Below are 25,907 nucleotides of genomic sequence, written 5' to 3'. Positions count from 1 at the left end.
GCTTTTGACTACCTGACCTACATGGCCCAGATACTAACCAGTCTTTGGAGATGACCATAAGGAAGTTTAATGGCATTCATTGTTATGTGCAATAATTTCTTACAGTTCTTTGAATTTAAAGGGCTATTTGAATTTACTGGATAACCCAGGCATTATCATTGCTCGTTTCAGATATATGAGAATATGCGAGTGTGATAAATTATTGTTCAAAGGGCTAAAATGTAAGTGATGAACATTTTTGTTAGAAAACATGTTAACATGATATTTTATATTAGCATTAAAGAGGAAGATCAATTACTGAGACATGTTGCATGTTCTGAAGTCAGGAAATTTTGAATTATGATTCCCAGAATGAACATAAGTTAGCCCCCTTGCACATGCAGTATTTTATAAGACTTTATATGATGTTAACTTTAATGCCCTAACAGCTATTCTTAATGTGGCAACTATAAATTTGAATTTCCTGACACACTCAAGCTTATGAATGTTAGAACTGAATTGGGGTCTTTGGACATAATCTAATTTAATTCTCTAATTCTGAGTCTCAGAGAGATGAAATGATTTGCCTAAGATCATTCACATAGGTAACCAGCAGCAGAGCCAATACTAAAACCTGGGACCCCTAACTCCTTTTCAAAATATTGAAATGTTCTCTTCCTTTGTGACACTTCCTTTGACCATCCCCTAGATTTGTAACCTCTGTTCTGAATTCTGATGGCTATTCCCTGAGTGATCTTGGCCAAATCACTGAATTTCTTGGGGTGTCAGTTTCCTCATTTGTAAAATGAGGGGCTTGGATTCCCCAATTGATTTATATAGGCACTTTTTCAAAGAAAGAAACCCAAGCTATTAATAGCTAAATTACTAATGATTAGAGAAATGCAAATTAAAGCCATTTTGAAGTTTTGCCTTACAGCCATCAGACCTGCAAAGATAAGAAAAGAGGACAATGACAAATGTTAGAGGGTCTGTAGGAAAACAGCCACACTGATACACTGTTGGTGGAATTACAAATTGGTGTAATAACTATGAGGAGCAATTTGAAACCACAGGACTCCCAAATTTCTAAACTGTGTATGCCCTTTGGTCCAACTATCCTATTATTAGGCTTATACCCCAAAGTGATCAAAGAAAGAGGAAAAGGACCCAAATATACAAAAATAATTAGGGCAGTTGTTTTCATAGTAGCCTCTCCTTTTAGTTCAGTCTCTGATAACTAAAGAAGGAGAGGTTGGGTGATAATGTCAAGGGATTTTGAGAAGAAGAGATGAAGACAAAGAAGAACTCACAGGAAATTGTCTCATTTTTCTCAATAAAACAAGAGATAATAAGATCTTTAGGTGAGAAGGTGGCTCCATTCAATAGGACATGAGTAGGAATGGATCAGACAGATGGCAGGAGTAATCTAAGGCTGGCATTTGGTAAGGAGAATGGAAAGGTTATTTCTTCTGACAGGGTATTAAGAAAGTCTGCATGGAGGAAGTAGGATCTGGAAGGTTGAGCAAAATTTTTGAAAGCAGAGCTGAGGAGTGACAAGACTATTCCAGGGAGTAGAAGAAAAAGGAGTAGAGGTGAGAAAGTAAGACATGTATGGAGGACAGCAAGAAATAAGAATATGGCTAGTGTATAGAGTATATAAAAGGGAGTAGTATGAGATAAAATTGGACTTAAGTTGTGGAGGGCTTTAAATGTCAGAATCAACAGTTCTGTCTTTATTTAACAGAAAATTGGGAAAGACTGGAAAGTTTTGAGCCAAGGAGTGCCATGATTAGATCTATGCATAAGGAAGGTTGGTCTGATAGGATAGATTGGAAGAGGCAAGAGTGGAGGCATGAAGACCTGTTTGGAGGCAATTGTAAGAATCCAGGAAAGGAAGAGATGGAAACGAGAGATATCTCAGAGGTAGAATTCAATGATTAGATATTGAGAGTGGAGGTGAGAGAAGATAGTAAGATTCCAACTTGGGTGATTTGGTAAATGATAGTGAAAATAAATGAGGAAGAGAAGTCAAGTTTGGGTCAACAAGACCAAATGGCACAGAGAGGCAAAGGAGAAAAGACTGAGAAAAATCTCTTAGATCCTGGTCTTTGGTCTTCAGTTTCTTCCTTTCTAAAATGAGGGTATTAGACTTGATGGGCTGGTAGATGGTATGGTGGATAGAACACTAGTCCTGGAGCCAGGAAGTCCTGGTTCAAATCTGTCCTCAGACACTTACTAGCTGTGAGACCTAGGGCAAGTCACTTCATTCCTTTTTGCCTCAGTTTCCTCAGCTATAAAATGGGAATGATAATAATAGCATCCACCTCTAAGTGTGGTTATGAGGGTCAAATGAAAAATAATTGTAAAGCATTTAGCACTGTGCCTGGCACGTAGTAAGTGCCATATAAGTTTAGTTGTTGCTGTTGTTATTATTATTATTTCATGACCTTTAAGATCCTTTCCAAGGATCCTATGATTTGGAAAGAAGGTTAATATTTGTAACCTGGGCAAGAACATTTTCCAGAGAGTCATGGAAGGGTGATTGCGGGAGGGTTTGGAGTATGGTTGGTGAAGGAAGTTGGATTAGATGATCTGTAAAGTCCCTTCTTCCTTGAAGTTTCTGTGGCTCTATGAAGTCTGGAGATGTTAGGTGATTTGTCCAAGGCCCTAGAGCTTTCAGGAGCAGAAATGGATCTAGAAGCCAGGAAAGATCTACATGTATCCAACAGTTTCCACTGGTAACACATCACTGGAATTCTTGACACTGAGTAGGGCCCTAAGAGTGATCTGATTAAGAAGTAAACCTTGAGACTGGGTTGGGAGGCAGGGTTTTGTGCTAGCTTGAAACCAAGCTCTGATTAAGCTACTATGGAGTAGGGTATTTTGAAATGTACATATGAAACAACAGAAGACAGCATGTTCTAGAGGGCCTCTCCTCTGATTTTAATTAATGTCACCATTGAGATTGACCAAACACCAGGTAGGAAGAGCAGGATGATTAACAATGAGGCAGCCTATTATTGAAGAAGCCAAGGTCATCCACTGCATCCCGGGCCATCACCAGTCATCTTGACTTTTGTCCTGCCACTGGACTTCAATGACTGTGGAAGAGAGAGTGAGGCTGATGACTTTGTGCAACTCTGCCTCACTTAAATCCAATCCATGAACAAGTTGAGACATCACCTCTGATGTCATTGGTCCTTTTTTAGAACAAAGGACAAATAACAACAACAGCCTATTTCCCATTAGTACTGCTCCTCCAATGGAGCTCTGCTTCTCTGAGTCATGACAAGGTGAAGGAAAGGCGCAATAGGATTGGTAATGATTTACTGTTTACATTAGGGATACAAAGTGCATTATAGTGGAAGTAGAAAAGGTCTCAGGAGACCTAGGGATAAATTTTGGCATATAATCATAGACAAGTCACTTTGCCACTGAACCTCATTTACTTATTTGTAAAATAAGGATAATAATGAATATATTACCTCCTCATAGAATTGCTATTTTTAAAAATGTAAACATTAGTGAAGTATATAAATATGCTTTCAATCTGTTGCTAAGACCTGACAATTTCACCTTTGCATCATCTCTTCAACATGCCTCCTTCTCTGTTCTGACACTCCCACCACTCCAATGGAGATCCAGTAGCAATAACCTACTTATTGGTGGGTCTTCCTGCCTCAAGTCTTTGCCCAATACAATCCATTCTCTATTCAGCCACCAGAGTGATTGTCTTAAAGTGCAGGTCTGCCTCAGTCTTCTCAATTCACTTCATCCTTTGCTCATATATCAAAGTGATCTTCCTAAAATACTGGTCTGACTATGATTCAACCAAGCCCGACCCCAATTCAATAAACTCCAGTGACCCCCTATTGCCTCCAACATCAAATGCAAAATATTCAGTTTGCCATTTGAGGCCCTTCATAATCTACTTCCTTTCTGCCTTCCCAGTCTTCTTACACCTTACTACCCATCATGTACTCTTTCATCCAGTGACATTGGCCTCCTGGCTATTTTATAAGCAAAATACTCCGTTATTCTGCTCCAGGCATTTTCTCTGTTTGCATATTATCTCCCTTATTATGTTGTGAGCTCCTCAAGGACAGAAACTGTTTTTGCCACTTTTTTTTTAATCTCCAGCGCTTAGCACAGTGCCTGGCATATAGTAGGAACTTGATGTTTATTGATTGATTATTATTATTATATTGATAGCAAAACACAAGCTAAAAGAAATTAAGTTACCTGTTTCAGGTCACACACCTACTAAGTGGTGGATGAATGACTTAAAATCATTATGAAGCCAATATTCTTGGGAATAATAAAAAGAACAGAAGAAATACAAGTACTTTATTATATTGAGCTCCAAATCTGGAACCTTGTATCTTCTGTGGATTCATTCTCATTCTGTCCTTCCAAACCGCACAGAACAAGTTGAATCTCCTTTCTACACTACATCCTTTCACTTACACTCACTTTCCACCAGCCTCTGCCACAGCCTTCTCTTCTCCAGGCTGAACTTGGTCATTTTTTTCAAATGACCTTTATGTGATATGGTTTAGTCCTCTGACGTCCTTTTGCTCACTTTTAGGCATACTCCAGATTATCCTTGCTTTTTTAATAATTTTGTTCTATAACTGGGCATGATGTTCCTGGTAGAAACTCTACAGCCATACAATGTCAAAACTTCAGACACTGTCCACTCTAATCTAGCATGAAATCCACCCCCTACAATTTCCCCCACAAATAGTCTGCAAGTTGCTTATATCTTTTTGTTTTCTCTCTACCAGAGTAAATTTCCTGGCTATTTTCTTGGATATTGTCTTCTGTGAGTATTCTTTCTACTTTAGGTCCATTATTCTATGAATTTAGACTTAGCAATGTACATGTCCAGTTTTCTTTTTACCCTGTTGATAAGATATATCCCCCCAAAAATGTATTTATCCTTCACTTGATTAGAAATGTTCTATCTCTGGCTAAGAGTCAGTATCTTAATCCCTGGCCTGAAAATCTGGATGTGTTCTTCCAACATAATTTTATTAGAACATCAGTTCTCAAAGTGTGGACCTATAGGGGTCTTGGGGACCTATGAGGTCAAAACTATTTTCATAATAATACCAAGACATTGTTTGCCTTTTAAATTACTTTTACATTTTTCAACTATATATCTGTGTGAAGCCAGATTTCCTTATATACTTCAACTAAAATAACATCATAAGAGATTGAATGCTAAAGTAGATTGGAGAATCCCACTTAAATTAAGCCAAATATTAATTAGATTTGCAAAAATAAGTAAAACAATGACCTTCTTCTCACTGTTTTTGAAAATATAATTGTTTTTCACAAGCTGTCACAATAATATGCAATATTAATTGTTAACATTATCATTTTATATAACATTAATATATTAAATCATTAAATTATAGTATTAGTATGTAATGGTTTTACTATTTTAAAATGAAAAAATAAGTTAAAAAATTAGCAAATATTTATAGATATAACCCACATAGACAAAATCTCCTTAGAATCTTCAGTGATTTTAAAGATTGTAAAAGGGTTTGAGAAATTGTCATATTAGACTATCATTGATTTCCTATCCCTTATAAAAATTCCTACATTTGGTATGTAGTCATGTTGAAAATACCATTTGTGACCTTAAGTTTTGAATTTTCCTCCTAGACATGCATTCTAGGCTCCTTCTACCATTATAATTTGTCCCTACATGAATCACTGAAAGTGAGTATTGGTTGTCAGGTTTGACAAGTTTGAGGAAGTTTTTTATCATCTCCCACACTCCTATCGTAAAATCCTGGAGAGCATACTATAAGATAGATCAAATGACTTTCTGGTTCTGGTTTCCAACATAAGTTACTGGGAGAATAATAGTGCCATGATCAGAAAGATTGAAGCCATGAGGAACAAGAATCTTGGAAAGGATGATGGCTATGGACATGGTAAGTCTGATGAACCATCAAGGCTCCCTAGTGGAAATGCCAGGAGCAGAATTGAAAATATGTGTCTAGAGTTTGTGAAAAAAGTAAAGGCTGAATCTCTAGATCCTTGGTTGTCATTTATATTGAGAGTGATACAAGAACTGAAGGAGTGAATGAAATTACCAAGGGAGCGGGTACAAATTAAAAAGAGGAGTGAAAGCCAAACTTCAGGATCATCAGCCATTAAGAGCTTAGGGAGAAGAAGGGAAGCTAGTGATAGAGAGAGAAACAAAGTTGTTAGTGAAGGTGGAAGATAAATAGGAGTGTGTTCATTCATTCATTCATTTTATAAGCACTTACTGAATCAAGAGTTCATAACCTGAGGACCATAGATTGTAAAGGAGTCTATGGACAGATGTCAGGGAGTTTATGAACTTAATGGGAAAATATATCCTTATTTCAATATAATTGTTTTCCTTTGCAATTCTGTCTATTTCATTTTATGCATTTAAAAACATTCTTCTGAGGAAGGGTAGATAGACTCACCAGACTTCCAAAGTGGTCTATGACAGCAAAAAAATTAAGAACTCCAAAATCAAACACTTGTTATATGTCAGACACTGTTCTATTTCCTAGCAATAAAAAGATAAAAATGAAAAAGTCCCTTCCTTCAAGGAATTTATGTTCTATTAGAGACAAAACAAAATATAAACAGATAAGTAAATCTAGAATGTGTATAAATTAAACAGAGAGTAATTCTTTTTGGGGGAAAGTACTTAGCAACTAAGAAAGAAAATCAGGAAAGGGCTCATGTAGAAAGTTGCATTGCTAAGAATTTAGAGTATTATCTCTCAAAAATCTAGGGAAGAGACCCTAAAAGAAGGAATAGAGCACGCAAAAAGTAAAAAAAAAAAGATTAGTTATTAAGCACTCACTTTATGATGAGAGTACACAGTTCCTGCCCTCAAGGAGCTTACATTCTATTGAAGGAAGACAACATATAAAAGAAAGTTAAGAGCAGTGAGGAGTGGGATGGAGAGGAAGTACACAGGGACATAGGAGAGAAAATCTGCAAAGTTGGAGTCTGCTGAGGAAAGAAGACATATTTGACTGGTGAATTTTCCCACAAAATAGAGGTTCTGGAAGGAACCAGATAATTAGAGGAAAGGGGTACAGACATAGCAAGTACTTCCCATGTGAGAAATCCAAGGGTGAAGTTCCAGATTCAAAAGGCTTCTGTGGAATGGTAGAGAAGGTCTGGAGAGTAAAGCATTCCATGTGCTTAAGAAAAGTCAAAGAGGTATGAGAGTTGAGAAGAAAGAAGGGTTGGGGTATAGGTGGTTATTGGAGACTTTCTTTTTTTCTTTAATTTTTAAGGTTTTTATTAATTTATTTTGATTTATCAACAATCACTTCCATATGCTTTTGAGTTAAAAATTTTTCTCCTCCTTCCACCCCATCACCCTCCCCAAGACAGTGCACAATCTAATATAGGTTATTCATATACATTCCTATTAAATATATTTTCAGATAAGTGATGTTATAAGTAAGAATTAGAACCAATAGGATAAACCACCAAAAGAGGAAATAAAACTCAACAGAAGAGAAAAAAATAGCAATTCAAATTCCATAGTTCTTTCTTTGGATGTGGATAGCATTTTCCATCACAAGGCCTTTGGAGATCCTTGTATTGCTTGGGAGCGTTGAGTTTATCAACATTAGTCATTGCATAATGTGGCTGTTATTGTGTACGATGTTCTCTTGGTTCTGCTCACTTCACTCAGCATAAGACCATACAAGTCTTTCCAGGTTTTTCTGAAGTCAGCCTGTTCATCATTTCTTATAGCACAATAGTACTCCATTACATTCATATACCACAACTTGCTCAGCCATTCCCCAATTGATGGTCATCCTCTCATATTCCAATACTTTGCCACCACAAAAAAAAAGCTGCTATGAATATTTTTGTATATGGAGGTCCCTTGTATAGCCCTAGAAGTGCACACTGCTGGGTGAAAGAGTATGCTCATTTATGTAGCCCTTCGGGCATAGTTCCAAATTGCTCTCCAAAATGGTTGGATCATTTCATAACTCCCCAAACACTGCATTAGTGTTCCAATTTTCCCACATCTTCTTTAACATTTATCATTTTCCTGTTTTGTCATGTTGGCCAATCTGATAGGCATGATGTGGCACCTCAGAGCTGTTTTGATTTGCGTTTCTCTAATCAATAGTGGTTCAGAACGTTTTTTCATATGACTATAGATGGCTATAATTTCTTCATCTGAGAACTGCCTGTTCACATCCTTTGACCATTTATCAATTGGGGAATGACTTGTATTCTTATAGATTTGACTAAATTCTCTATATATTTTGGAAATGAAGCCCTTCTCAGAGAGATTGGTTGCAAAAATTCTTTCCCAATTTTCTACCTTCCTTCTAATCTTAGTTGCATTGGCTTTGTTTGTGCAAAAACTTTTCAATTTAGTGTAATCAAAGTTATCCATTTTGCTTTTTGTAATGTTCTCTATCTCCTGTTTGGTCATGAATTCTTCTGTTCTCCATAGATCTATAGGTAAACTATTCCTTCCTCTCCCAGTTTGCTTATCATATCAGCCTTTATATCTAAATCATGAACACATTTTGACTTTATTTTGGTATATGGTGTGAGATTTAGGTCTATGCCTAGTTTCTGCCATACTCTTTTCCAGTTTTCCCAGCAGCTTTTTTCAAAGAGTGGGTTCTTATCCCAGAAGCCTGGGGTCTTTGGATTTATCAAACAGTAGATTACTATAGTCATTGACTACTGTGTCTTGCATACCTAACCTATTCCACTGATCCACCACTCTATTTCTTAGCCAGTACCAAGCAGTTTTGATGATTACTGCTTTATGAAACAATTTAAGATCTGGAATAGCTAGGCCACCTTCCCCTGCATTTCTTTTCATTAGTTCCCTTGATATTCTGGACCTTTTGTTCTTCCAAATGAATCTTGTTATTATTTTTTTCTAACTCTATAAAATAATTTTTTGGTAGTTTGATTGGTATGGCACTGAATAAGTAAATTATCTTAGGTAGAATCGTCATTTTTATTTAAGACTTTCAAGAGTGCAGGACTCAAAGGAGTGAGATGCAAGCTGTATTGTGGACTGATGAAGAGGGAGTGGATGGTGGGGATGAGGAGGGAACAGGTATGTTTTCATTCTAGAACTTCCCTGTTGCATAGACAAACATGGCTGATAAGGATTTTAAAATTGAAATTGAAGAATGTCTGAATATCTCATTTAAACCCACATGATGTATCAGAAGCAATATAAAATTTCTTTGAATAATGGAAAATACTTCTATGCTGTAATAATTTAAAAGCAACTAAACCTAGTTTCTTTCACAGTTGACACATTTGCACAAATTCTCCTGCAAAGTGCTAAACAAGTAGAAGGATCAATATCAAAATGTAATTTTGCCCTGAAACATAAGAGTCACTGGAAAAAGAGAATTAGAATAAACACTTCAACTCATCTTGTACACTGTCATGCTAGATATCCAGATCTGAAATTAATCTGTTGTTTTACTGTTTCTTCTTAAAAGGTGATTTAAATAGGTCACTTTTTTGCACTTCTAATTAAAAAAAACACTTTAGATTCCAGGTTTTTTATTCATGTTATACTCCTGGAATATAGCATTTTTTATATATTTCGCCCCCTGTTTTAAAAATTAAATAGATTTGTATTTTAAAAAAAATTTTAGGCAATTGGGGTTAAGTGACTTGCCCAGGGTCACACAGCTAGTAAGTGTCAAGTGTTTGGTCTGAGGCTGGATTTGAATTCAGGTCCTCCTGACTTCAGGGCTGGTGCTTTATCCACTGTGCTATCTAGCTGCCCTGCTGTTTTTTTTTTTTTTAAATCTTATTAAATGTGTTAACTTTGGGATCTTTAGTCATGTTCTTCATATTACCTCTTCTCTCTCTTTGGTTTGATTAATTACTCTCTCATCTACTAGTTCTCATCTCTTTTATTTATTTAGAAAAAAAAATTGCATACCCGCTTCCTTTCTTTATTCAATATCTTATCCTGAAATGTTTACACTTTTCTTTGTCCATTTTTATTGAATCTTGGTTTTTAAGTTGTCCCTTTTGCCGAATTTCAGGTTTATTATGTACTTATACTGATACGTATGTGGTTATTTTTTCCTCTCTATCAAGTGGCATTTACCAGTTACGATAGGAAATTGGAAAACAATAGTTATCTTTTGCATATGTGGGACAATAGGCTTTATATAAGACATACAATCACAGAATTTCAGAGTTGGAAAGACAACTTGGAGGTCATCTGTTCCAGTCCTAGCTGAGCAGATGTCCCCTTAAATCACATCCTGAGAAGCAATCGTGCAAACCTGAATTTGGAGTTTCCAGTGATAGTGAACTCATTCCCTTTTGAGTAGCCAATTCCATATCCAGATAACTCTAATTTTAAAGAAATTCTCCTCAAACAAAATTGAAATTGAAATCCAATTCCTTAACTTCCACCAACCATTCATAGTTCTCTCTGGCCAAATCAATTGAGTCTAATCTCTCTACTATAACAGACCTTCAAATACTGGAAGTCTGCAATCCTGTTACTTCAGTCTTCTCTTCTCTGTTTTAAATATTGTTAGTTCCTTTAGCTGATACTTCTGTGGAATGATGTTGTCCGTCATTGTCCTGACTCTTTTGAATAAACTCCAGCTGGTCAATATTCTTCTTTAAATGTGGTTGACAGAACTAAAAACAATAGTACACATATATTCTGACCAGGACAGAGAATAGTTGCATTCTAACTGCCTTTATTTTGGATATTATGTTTCAATTAATGGACCAAAAGTGTATGTAAGCCTTCTTTTTGTTGGCATTTTGGACTGTTGAATTGCATTTGATTTGCAGTTCACTAAAACTTCTAATCTTTTTTTTTTTTTTGAAAATGAACCATTATCCAATCAAACCACCCTTATGGTATGAAGTGTGGTGAAACTGAGATCACATTTCATCCATTCATCAAGATGAGGCCAGTCTTAGAGGATTCTGAAAGTTCTTAAGGTCAGGGGTCAGGCATTTCTAAATTTTGTACCTCTCCAATGATATTTACAAAATACTCTGTATTGATGGTTGCTTACTAATTTAGCAACAAATATTTATAGTTTCTGTTGTATCACATGGATCCTTTTGGTGACTGAAAAAAAAATCAAAACTTATGAAGATTTTCAGTGGCACATAGATTATCATCAGCATGGTGGAAAGAGTGTCCACAGAGGTAAGATTCCAGAGATTTTTGAAGGCATAATTGAAGATTGACTGAATTTACATGATAGAATATCAGGACTATAAGGAACCTTATAGAACATCCAATACAGTCTTCTTAAGTTCCAACCTTCTTAGTAAGGGAATTAAATTTCTTGATTTACTGAAAATGATCCTTCCTTCTCAAATTTCCCTTATTACTTTGGTTGGATGTCTAAGTTTCACTTCACATAATAATAAATAAATTAACAAATGTTTGTTGATTAGTTAGGTAACACATTTTGCACTTTTACACACTTATGGGTGTGAATGTTATATCTCCCAATAAGGTAGAAAACTATTTGACAGCAAAGACTGTTGCTTTTCGCTTTTGTATACCTAACAGAAAGAATAGGGTCTTACCACAGTAGACACTTAACAAATGTTTGAATTTAATTGAATTGTCTTTGAATATCCAATCAACTTCCCATGTAAATGGCCACTCACCAACACTGTTGGTATCAGTAGGAATCAAGTGGTGAACATAGTAGGGCCATTAGACATCCAGTAGCTGACTAAATCAATTGATTTTTTGTAACTTCAGCTTTTCGTTTGATATCATTTAGACCCAGTCTAAATAATAGCATTAGCCTTCAGAGTGTATTTAAATTGAATTCCTGGGTACTTTGGCCCATTTCCAGTTTTAAATAAGTTCCGATCTAATTGCATCTAATCACCAATCACAGGTTCTGATCTTAGTTTATGGAATTTTCCCGTTAATAATGATACCTTAGACATCCATTAAGTCTGGACATTAATTTTATGGAAAATTTCCAATACATCTCCATTAGAATTTTTCCCATCTAAATTAGCAATAAAAGCTTTTAATAAATGTCATAAATAGCTATGTTCAATGAGAATATTATCCAAATTAAAACCAGACCAAAATAGAAAATGCTGCTCCCTCTTCATAAGTTATGACCTTCAGAATGTGTTTTGCAGAGTGGCCTTATATCCCACACATTATTTAGGATTCCTGTTGCTAAAAGCATGTTAGATAATAGGGAAGAAGATAGCATTAATCTTTCTACCTGTGTATAGATTAGTTAATTCAGTACTGGACATAGAGAGGGGACATCAATAAATGAAGACTGACTATTGCGTATATAGAATTGAAATATGGAGAATTTGGGTGAATGCAGCAGCGCGTGTGTGCGTGTGTGTGTGTGTGTGTGTGTGTATGTGTGTGTGTGTATGTGTGTGTGTGTGTGTGTGTGTATGTGGTGTGTGTGTGTGTGTGTATGTGTGTGTGGGTGTGTGTGGGGGGAGTGTGTATGTGTGTGTGTGTGTGGGTGGGTGGGTGGGTGGGGGTGGGTGGGTGGGTGGGTGTGGGTGTGTGTGTGTGGGTGGGTGTGGGTGTGTGTGTGTAGGGTAGGTGGAATGGTGAGAACGGATAGGAAAGAACACTTTTTTGTTATTGTTGTTGTTGTTTTGATTCATTTTGTTTTGTTTTTCAGTGATTTACTTTTCATGTCCCAGGAGTGGGTAGGAACAAACAGTCTTTCTTCCCTTCTGATCTTCTTCACTTTCTTGTCCTGGTTTAGCTTTCTTTTTCTTTCTCTTTCCTAATTCCATCTCTCCACTGAGCCAGAAATGCTGGTCACACAGGGCTGGGTTGTATATCTATAATCAACATGGCTTGGGGGGAAAACAAAGCAAAACCAGACCATTACTGGTTCTTTTCCTTTTTACCTCAAATTCTTCCCACCTCAATCACACATGTTGGCCTGGCCTATATAATTGTAGAAAACCAAATGAGCACCATAAAAATCTTGTCAGAGAAACTGGGTGGGCCTCCCTCCGGTAAGCAATGACATCCTCCTGCTAGAAGCCAAGAGCTCTGGTCTCCTTCCATATTGGTCAGGACTGTGAACTCTGACCTTTGAATCAAGATGTGGAAGGATGTTTAAAAAAATCTAGTTTTTTTTCCTCATTTCAAAAGTGAGGAAACTGGCCCAGAGAGGTTAGAGAAATAGCAAGACTGTTGCATCTGTATTTTATGTTTCTATAAACAGTTTGTCTCTGGCATGAAAGCTTTATCAGTAGGCATCAGGCATTTTGTTTGTTAAATGATAAACTCTCTTTCTTTGCTATCACTGCCAAATGGGTAAAGGCTTTCTCATTTGGCTACAGCTTTGGTAACATAATACTCATTTTCCATAGCTGAAATCAATTTCATTTGAAGGCTTGGGGCTCATTTGTGGGGTAGGGTCCCTCCCCTTCCTTCTATTCTTCTTTAATTCACACCTGGCCGTGTGGTGTTTTTAGGTGACATGTTCTAACAACCATAGACTGTTAGAAACAGTCTGCAGTAGAACAAAGGAATGTTTTCACAGAATCTTGTGGTTTGAAAGAAATGGGTCCATGGGAATGTTTCCTTGGGTGACTGTAGTTTAGATGTGAAGATATTGCTACTCATACCTCCATGCCCATAGTACCAGTTCATTCCCTGAGAAAATGTATTTTATTGTGAATGGAGCAGGGGGTAAAACCACAAAATTAACCCTCTGAAGTGATAAGCAGATAAGATATCCACTGATTGGTATTCAGTGTCTTCTTGGATGGTTGTAATTATTCTTCTATTGAGAATAAAGCCTTTGTCTAAAGTTAGTAAAGGCATCCTTCCATTGCCCCCTTTATTTTTGTGAGGGATAAGTCTACATTTTTTTTTATTCCATTACACACACATCTGTGGTTACTCTCTTATTTTTCCAAATGTAATTATCCAGGCAAGCTAAATTATGGAAAAGAAATTACAAAAATTTCTTCTTGCCAACCCTCCCAATCTGGCCAGCACATTCTTGGTGGTTTGGGTTTTGATCTTTTATTCTTATTCTTATTCCCTTTTTCTTTTCTTTCTTTTCTTTTTGAAAACCTCTTAGATTCCTTCCTGCTTTTGGCAGGCTTGCTGGTGCCTTGAGTAGGACCAAATTGCCAAATACCAAATGGACATTTTTCTGTGGAAGATTGATATTTGATTTTTTACCATTAGGTTGATTTTTACATAAGAAGTAATAATATACATGGTGACTTTTACACGTCATGAGGCATGTACAAGGTGAAGTCATATTTAAGATTAGAAGCGGAACTGGGAATATAGAGGTTGTAAATGAATGAATGAAAAGCCATTTACTAAGCACTTACTATGTACCACACCATCATATTGGCTTCTGAGAGAATAAAGGCAGTAATTAGATGTTTAATAAAATTTAATAATAACTGAAATTAATTTTAGTTGCACAGGGTTAGAAGCAAAATAACCAAAGAATAAGAGAAGAAAGTGTGCTTGAGTGATACACTTTTAGGTGTGTCCTTTTTAAAAATTTGAAAACATCCCTATTCCAGTGTCAGACCTCAAAATAGTACATACATTTCACAATCAGAAACAGGGAAGTTACAGAGGAGGGCATTGTTGTTTTTGTTTGTTTTTTGTAGGGGGGCGGAAGGTGAAGGTTTTAACACTATTATGAAAATGTTGTATAATATGACAATAACATGACAAAATAATAAGATAATATGACAAACTATGTTAGTATCTTATGACTTATTTGAGGGTTAGACTTCTGATAGTTTCAATCTTCTGAAACATAGCTATGAATATAGAAGTAATGTAAAACGCTCTGGTACAGCTATAATGGTTGTCACAAAGCTCATGTACTAAGGATCTTGAACTTTAGAACACAGAACTGGCCCTCAAGGTTTCAAGTAGAAGCTTTTTATTTGAATACTTCAAGGATCAGTAATTTCTTTGATGTGAATACTATTTCTATCTACCTACGGTACAACTCCTCCTTCCACAAAGCCCCGTCCACATCTTAAACAGTTTTCTAATTTTCCCCTGAAATTCAAGATCCCTTTATACTATTAAATATTATTGAGGATTTCTCAAAGAGCTTTTGTTTATGTGAGCTATACCTAACCCCATTTGCCATAGTAGAAATTCAAAAATCTTGCTTTGGTCATGAAAGTAGCTTTGACCTTGTAGACCCACTCAAAGGATCTCAGGGACCTTTAGAAGTCTCCCAAGCATACTTTGAGAATTGCTGCCTTAGATGATGGTCTTCAAGAATTTCTGTGTTTTGAAAAATTATCTAGACTGTAGACAATTTGGTAATAGCCTCCAAACTTAAGTTTGCAACAGGTCTGCAGTCTATCTCCAAGCTGGTAATCAAAACAATTATAACTTGGTATAACCTGGCAGAACTTGTGAATCATTGGCATCAAGGTCAGCTTCATACCATAATAAGGAATCAGAGTAGGCCTTCAGTAGAAACTGAGCAGTAACTGTCACTCAATGCATCATTCTGACAAGCCTGAGTATCTGGTTTCCCATTCCATCATTAATTAGATGTAGCACATCACAAGTGAGAAGGGAAATAGCACTGACCTAAATGGGAATTCATCCATTAATTCATTACTTAAGTAAGCAAAAAAAAAATATGAAGAGCCTGCTTTGTAGATATTATAAGAGGTACAATGGGGGCTTATCAAGGTAGGAAATGTTCTCAGTGAGAGTTGATAGATTGACTGCAAAGGAGGATATTTAAAAAAAAAATTCAAAAAGTGAAAACACAGAATTAGCAAGCAGTCTATGGCCATTTAGCAAAGGGATAAGCAGTTCTATAATCCTTAATAAGTTCTGAGGACATTATGACATTAAAGCAAAGTACAAAGATTAATATTCATAATTTTGACCCTAATTCATCAAAAATTTAGTTATGCTCAGTATATTTTCAGTAAAAGAAGTAAAAGATTAAATAGAAAATAAAATTTAAGTTTAAAAGTGCAAACTTCAACTTATCTAGATAATTAAGATTTTTCCAATTGAACCCCGTTATTTAGAGCGTTGAGAAACATTACTTTTAGTGAGATAGCTTTGCACAGTGGAATGCATGCTGAATTTAGAGTCATAGGACCTGATTTTAAATTCAGGCTCTGCTATTTACCCCCTGTGTGACCTTGGGCAAGTCATTTAATGTCTGTGAGTCTCATCTTTCTCATATGTAAAATGAGGTGGTGGGGTGGGTGGGTATAGATTAGATGAAATCTAGTGTTTCTTATAACCTTAGATCTATGATAAGCCTACTAGTTTTTCTTAGAATTTTCTCTTTTGTTTTGTAAATTATCTCACTGCTCAACAAAATAAACAGGAAGAAAGGATTTTTAAGTTGAGAGGGCCTGTGGAGATTACATAGTGCAACCTCTCATTTTATAAATGAAAAGACTGAGAACTCTCAGAGGTGATGCGACTTGTCTTAAGTAATAGAGTTGTCAGTCAATCAGTAAGCATTTACTAAGTGCCTGCTATGTGTTGGGCACTGGGCTAAAGACTAAAGACACAAACATGAGAAAAGGACAGTTCCAACCCTCACAGAACTTACAATATAATGAGGGAAGAAAAAACACAAAAGGAGAGGAGGTGGAGAGATTTCCTTCTCTGGGGAATGATGGAGAAGTTCAAGGGAGTACAGCTAGATGAGAAGTAACAAGATGTCCTCTGAACTGAGGTGTCTCCTTAAATGGTGGTTTGGGGGTCATGGCCCTGCCCTCCAATGAGGAAGCTGAGAGGACTGATGATCTGGAGCACCAAGATGAGATCTTACAGGCTGATGAGGTTGTGGCAATAACAGCTTCGTGGATCGTGGTGGAGAGAGCAGTCAGAGAAGACAGATAGTAGAGCCAGGTAGAGAATCTACCAAGTGACAAATTAGTGACAAAGCTGGGATATCAATCCTGGTTTGCTCAGTCTAAGTACAGTGGATGTGCCACCAACATGGAGATTTTGTCTCACTATCTGACCTTGAAGCTGCAGCAAGTCTCTGGGCTCCAGAAGAAACAATAGCTTTGTTCTTCATCCCCACATCTCTGAGGTATGATGGAACAGCATTTCCTAGAGGAGGAGTTCTTCTCTCTCTGGTAGTTGGGGTTCAAGTTTTGCTCTATATATACTACTTGTGTGACCTTGGACAAGTCCCATACCTTTTCTTTTTCTTTTTTTTAACTAGTTGATGGGCATAAGTGACTTGCCCAGGGTCACACAGCTAGTATCAAGTGTCTGAGGCTGGATATGAATTCAGGTCCTCCTGACTCCACTAAGCCACCTAGCTTCCTCCTCCTATATCTTTGCCTGACCTTTGTTTTTCATTTACAAAATGAGGAAGTTGAACTGGATCAGTGGGGAACCTGTGGCCTTGAGGCCACTTGTGGTCCTCTAAGGCCTCAAGTGTGGCCCTTTGACTGAATCCAAACTTCACAGAATAAGTCCTGTCATTTAGTATTATTCCTGATGTATTTATCTGGCATTATTTATTTATTTATGAATTTATTTATTATTATTTTATATATGATTTATAATTATTTATTAGTCACTAGATGGACTCTAGCTTTAAATCTATGATCTTAGAGAAAGATGGGATAAAGTTTGGAAGAAGATTCTTTTCTTTGAGGCTGAATGATAGAGCAAGGCAATTGGAATCATCCCTAAATGCTATTAGGTCTGCAATTTTATTGCTTGTTCATTCCGTCATAACTTCATGAAGATCTTTCTTATGCATATTTGCCCTAAGAAAATGTGTTCTTTGCTTCATATTTATAGAAGAACATCAGAGTGGGTATAAAAAAAAATAGCCTGAAGCAGTGACTTGGGCACAAGGCCTGAAAAGGATGGGAAGGGACCGTATATTTCCAGCTATTACTTGTATAGTATATTTTCTAGGGAAAAATAAAATTGTGTTGCACTGGTAGTGTTCCACTGCAAAGAGGGGGTGTCTAAGAAGCCGCTGGGCAATACTCCCTGTTTTTGGTTTCTATAGCTTTTGATGAATTGTTGAAGCAGGTTTCATTTGGCAAATTGCTTTGTTTTCTGTTTTCCAGGTTTGGTATCCTCATACCTCAGCCAGGTCTATAAAAGGGCATAGATATGTTCCTGGAACCAAGTTGTATCTCTGCCCTATGGGTTGTAGGCATGCACCGAGGGATGTGTCTGTCAGAATATATGCATGCCCTGTGGGAAAGATAGAGTAATTGATGACACTCTTTGAGATGATCTGCCTGTGATTGTTAAGAGCTCAGCTACTGGAGTACCATTATTTTCCTGTAAGCCAAAGGGGTGAGGGGTGGGAGAGATTCTCCTAAAATAACCAAGTATTTATGATCTTTTCACAATGTTACTGGGGTGGGGCATTGGCACCACCTAGCCCGTCGGCATAACTTGCAGATGTCTATCAATAGAAGTCAGCAACGGAATCCTGTATTTTTTTTTTTATGATTTTCATGTATATACTAGTTCTTTCTGACTGTACTCCATAGCCTACTCCCTCTCCCTCACAGTGGATAGAGATATAGCATTGAATTCGGGAGACCCAAAGTTGATTCTCATCTCTCACATACACTGACTATGTGACTTTTGGTGACTTAATTTCTCAGTGTCCCAAGCTACAAGTCACAGAATGTACTGGCATGCATTAGTAGTGCAGAAGTCCTCACTGAAAACTCTTTACACTGATAGAATCACATGTCCAACTTAAAAACAAAACAAAAGAAAAGGAAACAAAAAAAGTCATCATTCTTTGGGCATTTTTGTTGAAAGAGGAAGTTTATAGGACCCTATCCCTCAGAGAGCAATTGTCCTGAAGTACTGGGTGAGACACTTTTTTTTTCCTGGCATTGTGACTTATAGATGGGCCTTTCTTGGCCACGGGGGTCAGCACTTGGTACAGAGCAAAAGTGTCATTTGGTTTGTCTACCTAGGAAAGTGGGGTCCTCTTGTGGGATCCTGGAAGAATCCAAAGATTAGCACTAGGTTGACAGGGCCATTGGAGCATTGAAAGCTTGTGATAAGAGCTGACTCACAAACGAATGAGCTCATTGGTGCCTGGCTCAAACATGATTGTCTGATACTCCCTTACCTGCCAGCAGAGGAACTGGAATGAGGATCAGGAAACAGACTTCACAATGATTTGGGCTTCTTCTCTACTCTGAGTAAACTTTCTGTCCTAAAAAGGCCACCCTCAAGTTGACTGTAACCTCGGCATTAAAAGCCCTTGAAAATTCTTTCCTTAGGGGCAGCTAGGTGGCACAGTGGATAGAGCACTGGCCCTGAAGTCAGGAGGACCTGAGTTCAAATCCAGCCTCAGACCAAACATTTGACACCTAATAGGTGTGTGACCCTGGGCAAGTCACTTAACCCCAATTGCCTAAAAAAAAAATCTTTCCTCTCTTTAAAAAGTATCCAGCTATTTAGCATCATCAGTGCCAAGATTTTCCTTTACTAAAAACAACAACAACAAAACAAAACAAAAACAAACAAACAAAAAACCCCTTTAATTTGTACAATACTTTATAGTCTGCAAATTGTCTTCACACATATTGTCTTGTTTGAACATCACAATAATAATTTGGTGAGGCAGATATCAATATCCTAATTTGACAATAGTGGAAACTGAGATTCATAGATGAGAAGTTATTTATCCAAGGTCACACAGCTAGTGAGTGAACAGAGCCAGGGCTTTCAATTCTAAGTTCCATATCACCCTACTGAACTAGCCTACCTTTATTTTTTAAGCCCCTCCAACTAGCTCAGGAGAATAGCTTTTCACGGTATTTATAAGAGCTGTTTTCTTTCTCTGTCAGAAGAAAGAAGATTGTTCAAAGGAAGACAATAAAAAGAAAGAATCACTTAGCTTACCCATGATGATCTTTCCTTCCCTTTTCCCCAAATCAGGTATTAGTTACTAAGGAAACTGCTTCATCAGCATTGCTATCTCCTTCTCCACTCTTCTCAATCCTTTCTGATCAATTGAACATCTAAGCAGAAAGGCATTTCAAAATTAGACTTAGTATCATAATTTGATTTTATATTGAAGCTAGATGGCTCTCTGAAGGAATTTTACCTTTAAAAATAGACACAAAAACATACATGAACAGACAAGACAGTTTATCTATCTGTCTATCAGTCTGTTTAATATCTGTCTACCTGATTATTCATTTATTTGTATTTATATATCAGTTTCCTGATATCCCATTTTTGTCACCCTGACCTTGGGTAAGTAGTAGGTCACTTAAAACACTGTCTACTCATTTATATATTATATTAAACAATTTCTTGCTGTCTTCTGTGGGGTAATGGAATATAAGAAGAGGGAGTGGAGGCTCAGTGCCCAGGGGAGGAATGGTGAGAACCAATGATCAGTCTCCATTTATGATGCAATTGCCCTTATAAAACCAAGCATGCTCCCTTAACCTTTGGGTTTTTTAATTGAATTTTAATTTTTCAATTGATGAGTATTTTTTTCTCCTTTTTTGTATCCCTACTGGAAAATGTAAAACCCTTGCAACAAATATCATGCTTAATCTTTTTCTATTTTTTCCCCTTATTGTGTTCAGATTTTTACTATAATATTTGTTTTGGATACTTACCTTCTTTTATTAGTGGAAGTAATGTCTCTCTGGTATTATAGATCTCCTTTTTAGCTTAAAGTATAAAAAAATGAAAATCCCCTTTTCAGAAGAGAGGGACTATGGATATCCTCATTTGGACTGAGAAAAGAGAAAACTCACTCCTGCGATTTAAACCCATAGCTTTGTAAATTAACTAGAGATTGGAAATGGAGCCAAAATCATCCACTTCTAGAATGCTCTTTGCATTTATTCATATGGGTTTTATAATTGCTAAATTATAAGACCCACTAAATTAAAAATTATATAATGGAATATCAATATGCGCTCTTATCTTCATTCCTTTGTTCCCTTCTGTACTTGTCTATTTCATGTGCCCTCTTCCCCACCGCTCCCCTGCTTTCAGTGCTCTCTTCTCTGATTTTGATCAATACAGTTCTCCATACCCAGATTTTGAGACTAAGCTTATATCCTCTGTCTTCCTTCCATGGTCTTCCCCATTATTTCTATCCCTCCTGAAATGGGAGCCCCCCTGACCACCTGCAGTGTACAATATCTATATCACTATCAATTGCTACCTTCTATCACTAGTTGTTTCTTCATATATTTATGTGCTTTGCCTCCTCAACTAGATGGTGAGTTTTTTGAGGTTTGTTATATTTATTTTGATGTAATGTTTATTTTACCTTTAAAAAAATAAGCATTTATTTTCTCTCCAGCCCACATGCCTTTCCATATTGAAAATAAAACAGAACTCTTGGTAAAAAATGTGAATAACCAAGCAAACCAAATTCTCTCATTGACAGTGTCCAAAAATGTATATCTCTTTTGTCTCTTCAGTCCATCATCCTTTGGTCAGTTGGTAGTTAGTTGGCTTCCTCTTTGGTCCTCTGGAATCATGGTTGGTCATTGCATTGATTGATCAGAGTTCTTAAGTTTCTCAAAGACAGCCAGATGGGGGAGTGGATAGAAAGCTGGACCCAGGGTTAGGAAGACCTGGGTTTACTTGCTATCTTACTAGCTGTGTGATCCTATGGAAGTCATTTAACCTCTGTTTGCCTCAGTTTCCTCACTTGTAAAATGGGGATGATAATAATAACACCCAGATCCCATGGTTGTGACGAAGATAAAAAGAGATAACACTTCTAAAGTGCTTTGTAAACCTTAAAGCACAATGTTAATGGTAGCTTATTACTTGTCTTTACAATGTTGTTATTTTATAAATTATTCTTTTGGTTCTGCTCACTTCACTCTGCATCAGTTCAAGTAAATCTTCCCAGGTTCTTTTGAAACTATCCTTTCAGGGATGTGGAGCCAAGAACCCACAAAAAGACAGAGTGAAACAAATTTCCAACCCAAGACAACCTGGATGGTTGATTGGAAAGGTCTATTGTGCCAGGCTGGGAGAGGAACACAATTCAGTGAGGGCACTCAGGCAAAGACCAGGCCTCACGAACCTAGAGTAGTCGTCAGGGGACTGAATGATGGGCAGCTGTGGTGGTTTCTAGAATTCTCAACCCACAAATGCCAATGACAGCTTAGAAGGTCAGTAGGAAAGGTCTGTCTGACTGTGATGAGAGAGGAGTTTGATCCAGCCCCAGTCCTGGCACAGTCCTAGGGTGGGGGCTGCTTCCAGAGCTTTTGGCCAACAGACTGAGGGGAAATTGAGTAGCTGATCAGAGACGGATTACAGGGATCTCTTTGCTGGCACTGAGGAAGGATTCTTTTGCTTTGCCCATGCTTGGAATTGGGTTGCAGTTCTGATTGGCGATCCTGGGGCAATGAAGAGAACTGGAATGATGGAACTTGTAGTGGTGGTGCAGAAAGAATCTTCTTCACAGTTTCAAGGCAGAAAAGAATACTTGTGGTCACTCATAAACCAGAGCACAGGCCAGGAAAGGAGTAAACACTTTGCCCTTGATCATACCACCTTGCAAGAACGGAAAACGTACAGGTCCCTAAATATCTCTGAAAACAGCTGCACAAAACCCCCAAAGCTTGGACAGTACATTCTCCACATTGGAAGCAGAACCCTACCTTAACAAAGAGTTTAAAACTCAAGTAATTGGCTGGGAACATGAACAAATAGCACAAAAAAGTCAGACCATAGAATCTTTCTTTAATGACAAAGACAATCAAAAAATACAACCAGAAGAAGACAACAATCAAAGCTCCTACACCCAAAGCCTCCAAGAAAAATATAAATCAGTCCCAGGCCATGGAAGAGCTCAAAAATCATTTTGAGAAGCAAGTAAAAGAAGTAGAGGAAAAATTGGGAAGAGAAATGAGAGTGATGCAAGAAAATCATGGAAAACAGGTCAACAATTTGCTAACGAGACCCAGAAATTACTGAAGAAAATAACACCTTAAAAATAGACTAGGGGCAGCTAGGTGGCCCACTGGATAGAGTACTGGCCCTGGATTCAGAAGGACCTGAGTTCAAATTGTGTCTCAGACACATAGCACTTACTAGCTGTGTGACCCTGGCAAGTCATTTAACCCAATTGCCTAACCAAAAAAAAAAAATATCCTAACCCAAATGGCAAAGGAGGTCCAAAAAAACAATGAGGAGAATGCCTTTAAGAAGCAGAATTGGCCAAATGGAAAAGGAAGTCCAAAAAAGGAGGAAAACACTTCCTTAAAAATTAGAATGGAGCAAATGGAAGCTAATGACTTTATGAGAAATGAAGAAATTGTAAAATAAAACCAAAAGAATGAAAAAATAGAAGACAATGTGAAATATCTCACTGGAAAAACAAATGACCTGGAAAATAGATCCAGGAGAGATAATTTAAAAATTATTGCATTATCTGAAAGCCATGATCAAAAAAAGAGCCTAGACATCATCTTTCAAGAAATTATCAAGGAAAACTGCCCTGATATTCTAGAACCAGAGGGTAAAATATAGATGGAAAGAATCCACTGATCACCTCCTTAAAGAGATCGCCAAAGGGAAACTCCTAGGAATATTATAGCCAAGTTCCAGAGTTCCTGGGTCAAGAAGAAATATTGCAAGCAGCCAGAAAGAAGCAATTCAAGTATTGTGGAAACATAATCAGGATAACACAAGATTTAGCAGCTTCTACATTAAGAGACTGGAGGGCTTTGAATATGATATTCTGGGGATCAAAAGAGATAGGATTACAACCAAGGATCACCTACCTAGCAATATTGAGTATAATCCTTCACGGGAAAAAATGGATGTTCAGTGAAATAGAGGATTTTCAAGCATTCTTGAATGTAATGAAATGAATGAATTGAATAGAAAATTTGACTTTCAAATACAAGACTCAAGAGAAGTATGAAAATGTAAAAAAGAAAAAGAAATCATGAGGGACTTACTAAAGTTGAACTATTTACATTCCTACATGGAGAGATGATATTTGTAACTCATGAGACTTTTGTCAGTATTAGGGTAGTTGGAGGAAAAAAAAAATTATATGTGTATAGATACAGATATAGATATAGATATAGATAGATAGATAGAAAGATAGATAGATAGATAAATAGAGGGCAATGGGTGAGTTGAAGATGAAAGGATGATATCTAAAAGTAAATTAAGGGGTGGGAGAGGAATATATTGGGAAAAGGAGAAAGGAAGAGGTAGAATGGGGTAAATTTTCTCACATGAAACAGACAAGAAAAGGCTTTTACAGTGGAGGGGAAGTGAGGGAAGGTGAGAGGGAATGAGTGAATCTTCTTCTCATTGGATTTGGCTTAAGGAAAGAATAACATACACACTCAATTGGGTATGGAAATCTATCTTACCCTACAGGAAAATAGGGGGGAAGGGGATAAGAGAGTGGGGGATGATAGAAGGGAGGGCAGATTGGGGAAGGGGGTAATCAGAAGCAAACACTTCTGAGGAGGGACAAGGTCAAAAGAGAGAATAGAATAAATGGGGGGGATAGGGTGAAGGGAAATATAATTAGTTATTTACATGACTACTATGGAAGTGTTTTGCATGACTACACATATATAACCTGCATCTAGTTGCTTGCCTTCTCAGTAAGGCAGGGTGGGGAGGGAGGAAGGGAGGAAATTTGGAACCTAAAGTTTTAAAAACAAATATTAAACATTGTTTTCACATGCTACTGGGAAATAAGATATACAGGCAATGGGGTACAGAAATCTATCCTGCCCCACAGGAAAATAGCAGAGGAAGAGGATAAAAGAAAGGGGGTGATAGAAAGGGGCAGATAAGAGGAAGGGGTATTCAGAATGCACAATGTCTTGGGGTGGGGGAGGGGGCAAGATGGGGAGAAAATTTGGAACTCAAAATCTTGTGGAAGTGAATGTTGAAAACTAAAAATAAATAAATTAATAAAAGAAATAAATAAATAAAAAAGGAAACTATCTTTTCATCATCAACACAGTGGTGTTCCATCATATTCATATTCTCTTTTGTTCCACCCTTCCCCAACTGATGTTAGTTTCTAGTTATTTGCCAATGTAAACAGAACTACTATAAATATTTTTGGACATATGGCTCCTTTTCCTCTTTTGTTATCCTTTTTGTGGCATAGGTCTAGTAGCGGTTTGTTATTCAGTTGTTTAGTTATGTCTAACTCTTTCTGACCCCATGTGGGGTTTTCTTGGCAAAGATACTGGAGCGGTTTGCCATTTCCTTCTCCAGCTCGTTTTTCAGATTAGGAAACTGAGGCAAACAGGATTAAGTGACTTGCCCAGGATCACACAGTTAGTGAGTATCTGAGGCCAGATTGAACTCAGGTCTTCTTGATTCCAGTTTCAGTGCTCTACCCACTGTGATATGTAGCTTCCTCACTAGTAGTGTTACTTCTTGACAAACTGACATACATAGTTTGTGACTCTGGGAGCGTAGTTCCAATTTTTTTTTTTCTAGAATGGCTGTATCAGTTCATAGCTCTACTAACAAAGCATTAATGTGTCTTTTTTTTCCCCCATAGCTCTTTCAACATTTGTCATCTTCTCTTTTTTATCATCTTTGACAATCTTGTAGATATGAGGTAAAAATATCAGAGTTGCTTTAATTTGCATTTTTCTAATTAGTAGTGATTTAAGACTTTTTTTGTGGCTGTTTATAGACTGTATTGTTTTTGAAAACTTTCTTTTCATGTCCTTTGACCATTTATCAATTGTGGAATGTTTTCTTTCTTCACGCTTCAGAGTACTTGGCCAAGGCCAGGGCGGGAATATAGTAAGCACCCAATAAATATTTATTGATTTATTGATTTTAGATGCTTCCTATAGATTATCATTAAAAATATGTAATTTCTTTCATGTGGGTACCCTCTTTGCCTATGTCCTCT

Source organism: Phascolarctos cinereus, unplaced genomic scaffold, assembly GCF_003287225.1.
Source record: "Phascolarctos cinereus isolate Bilbo 61053 unplaced genomic scaffold, phaCin_HiC Scaffold_7;HRSCAF=346, whole genome shotgun sequence".
Taxonomy (NCBI): Eukaryota; Metazoa; Chordata; class Mammalia; order Diprotodontia; family Phascolarctidae; genus Phascolarctos; species Phascolarctos cinereus.
The sequence above is the reverse complement of the archived record's forward strand: the minus strand, read 5'-3'. Positions refer to the sequence as shown.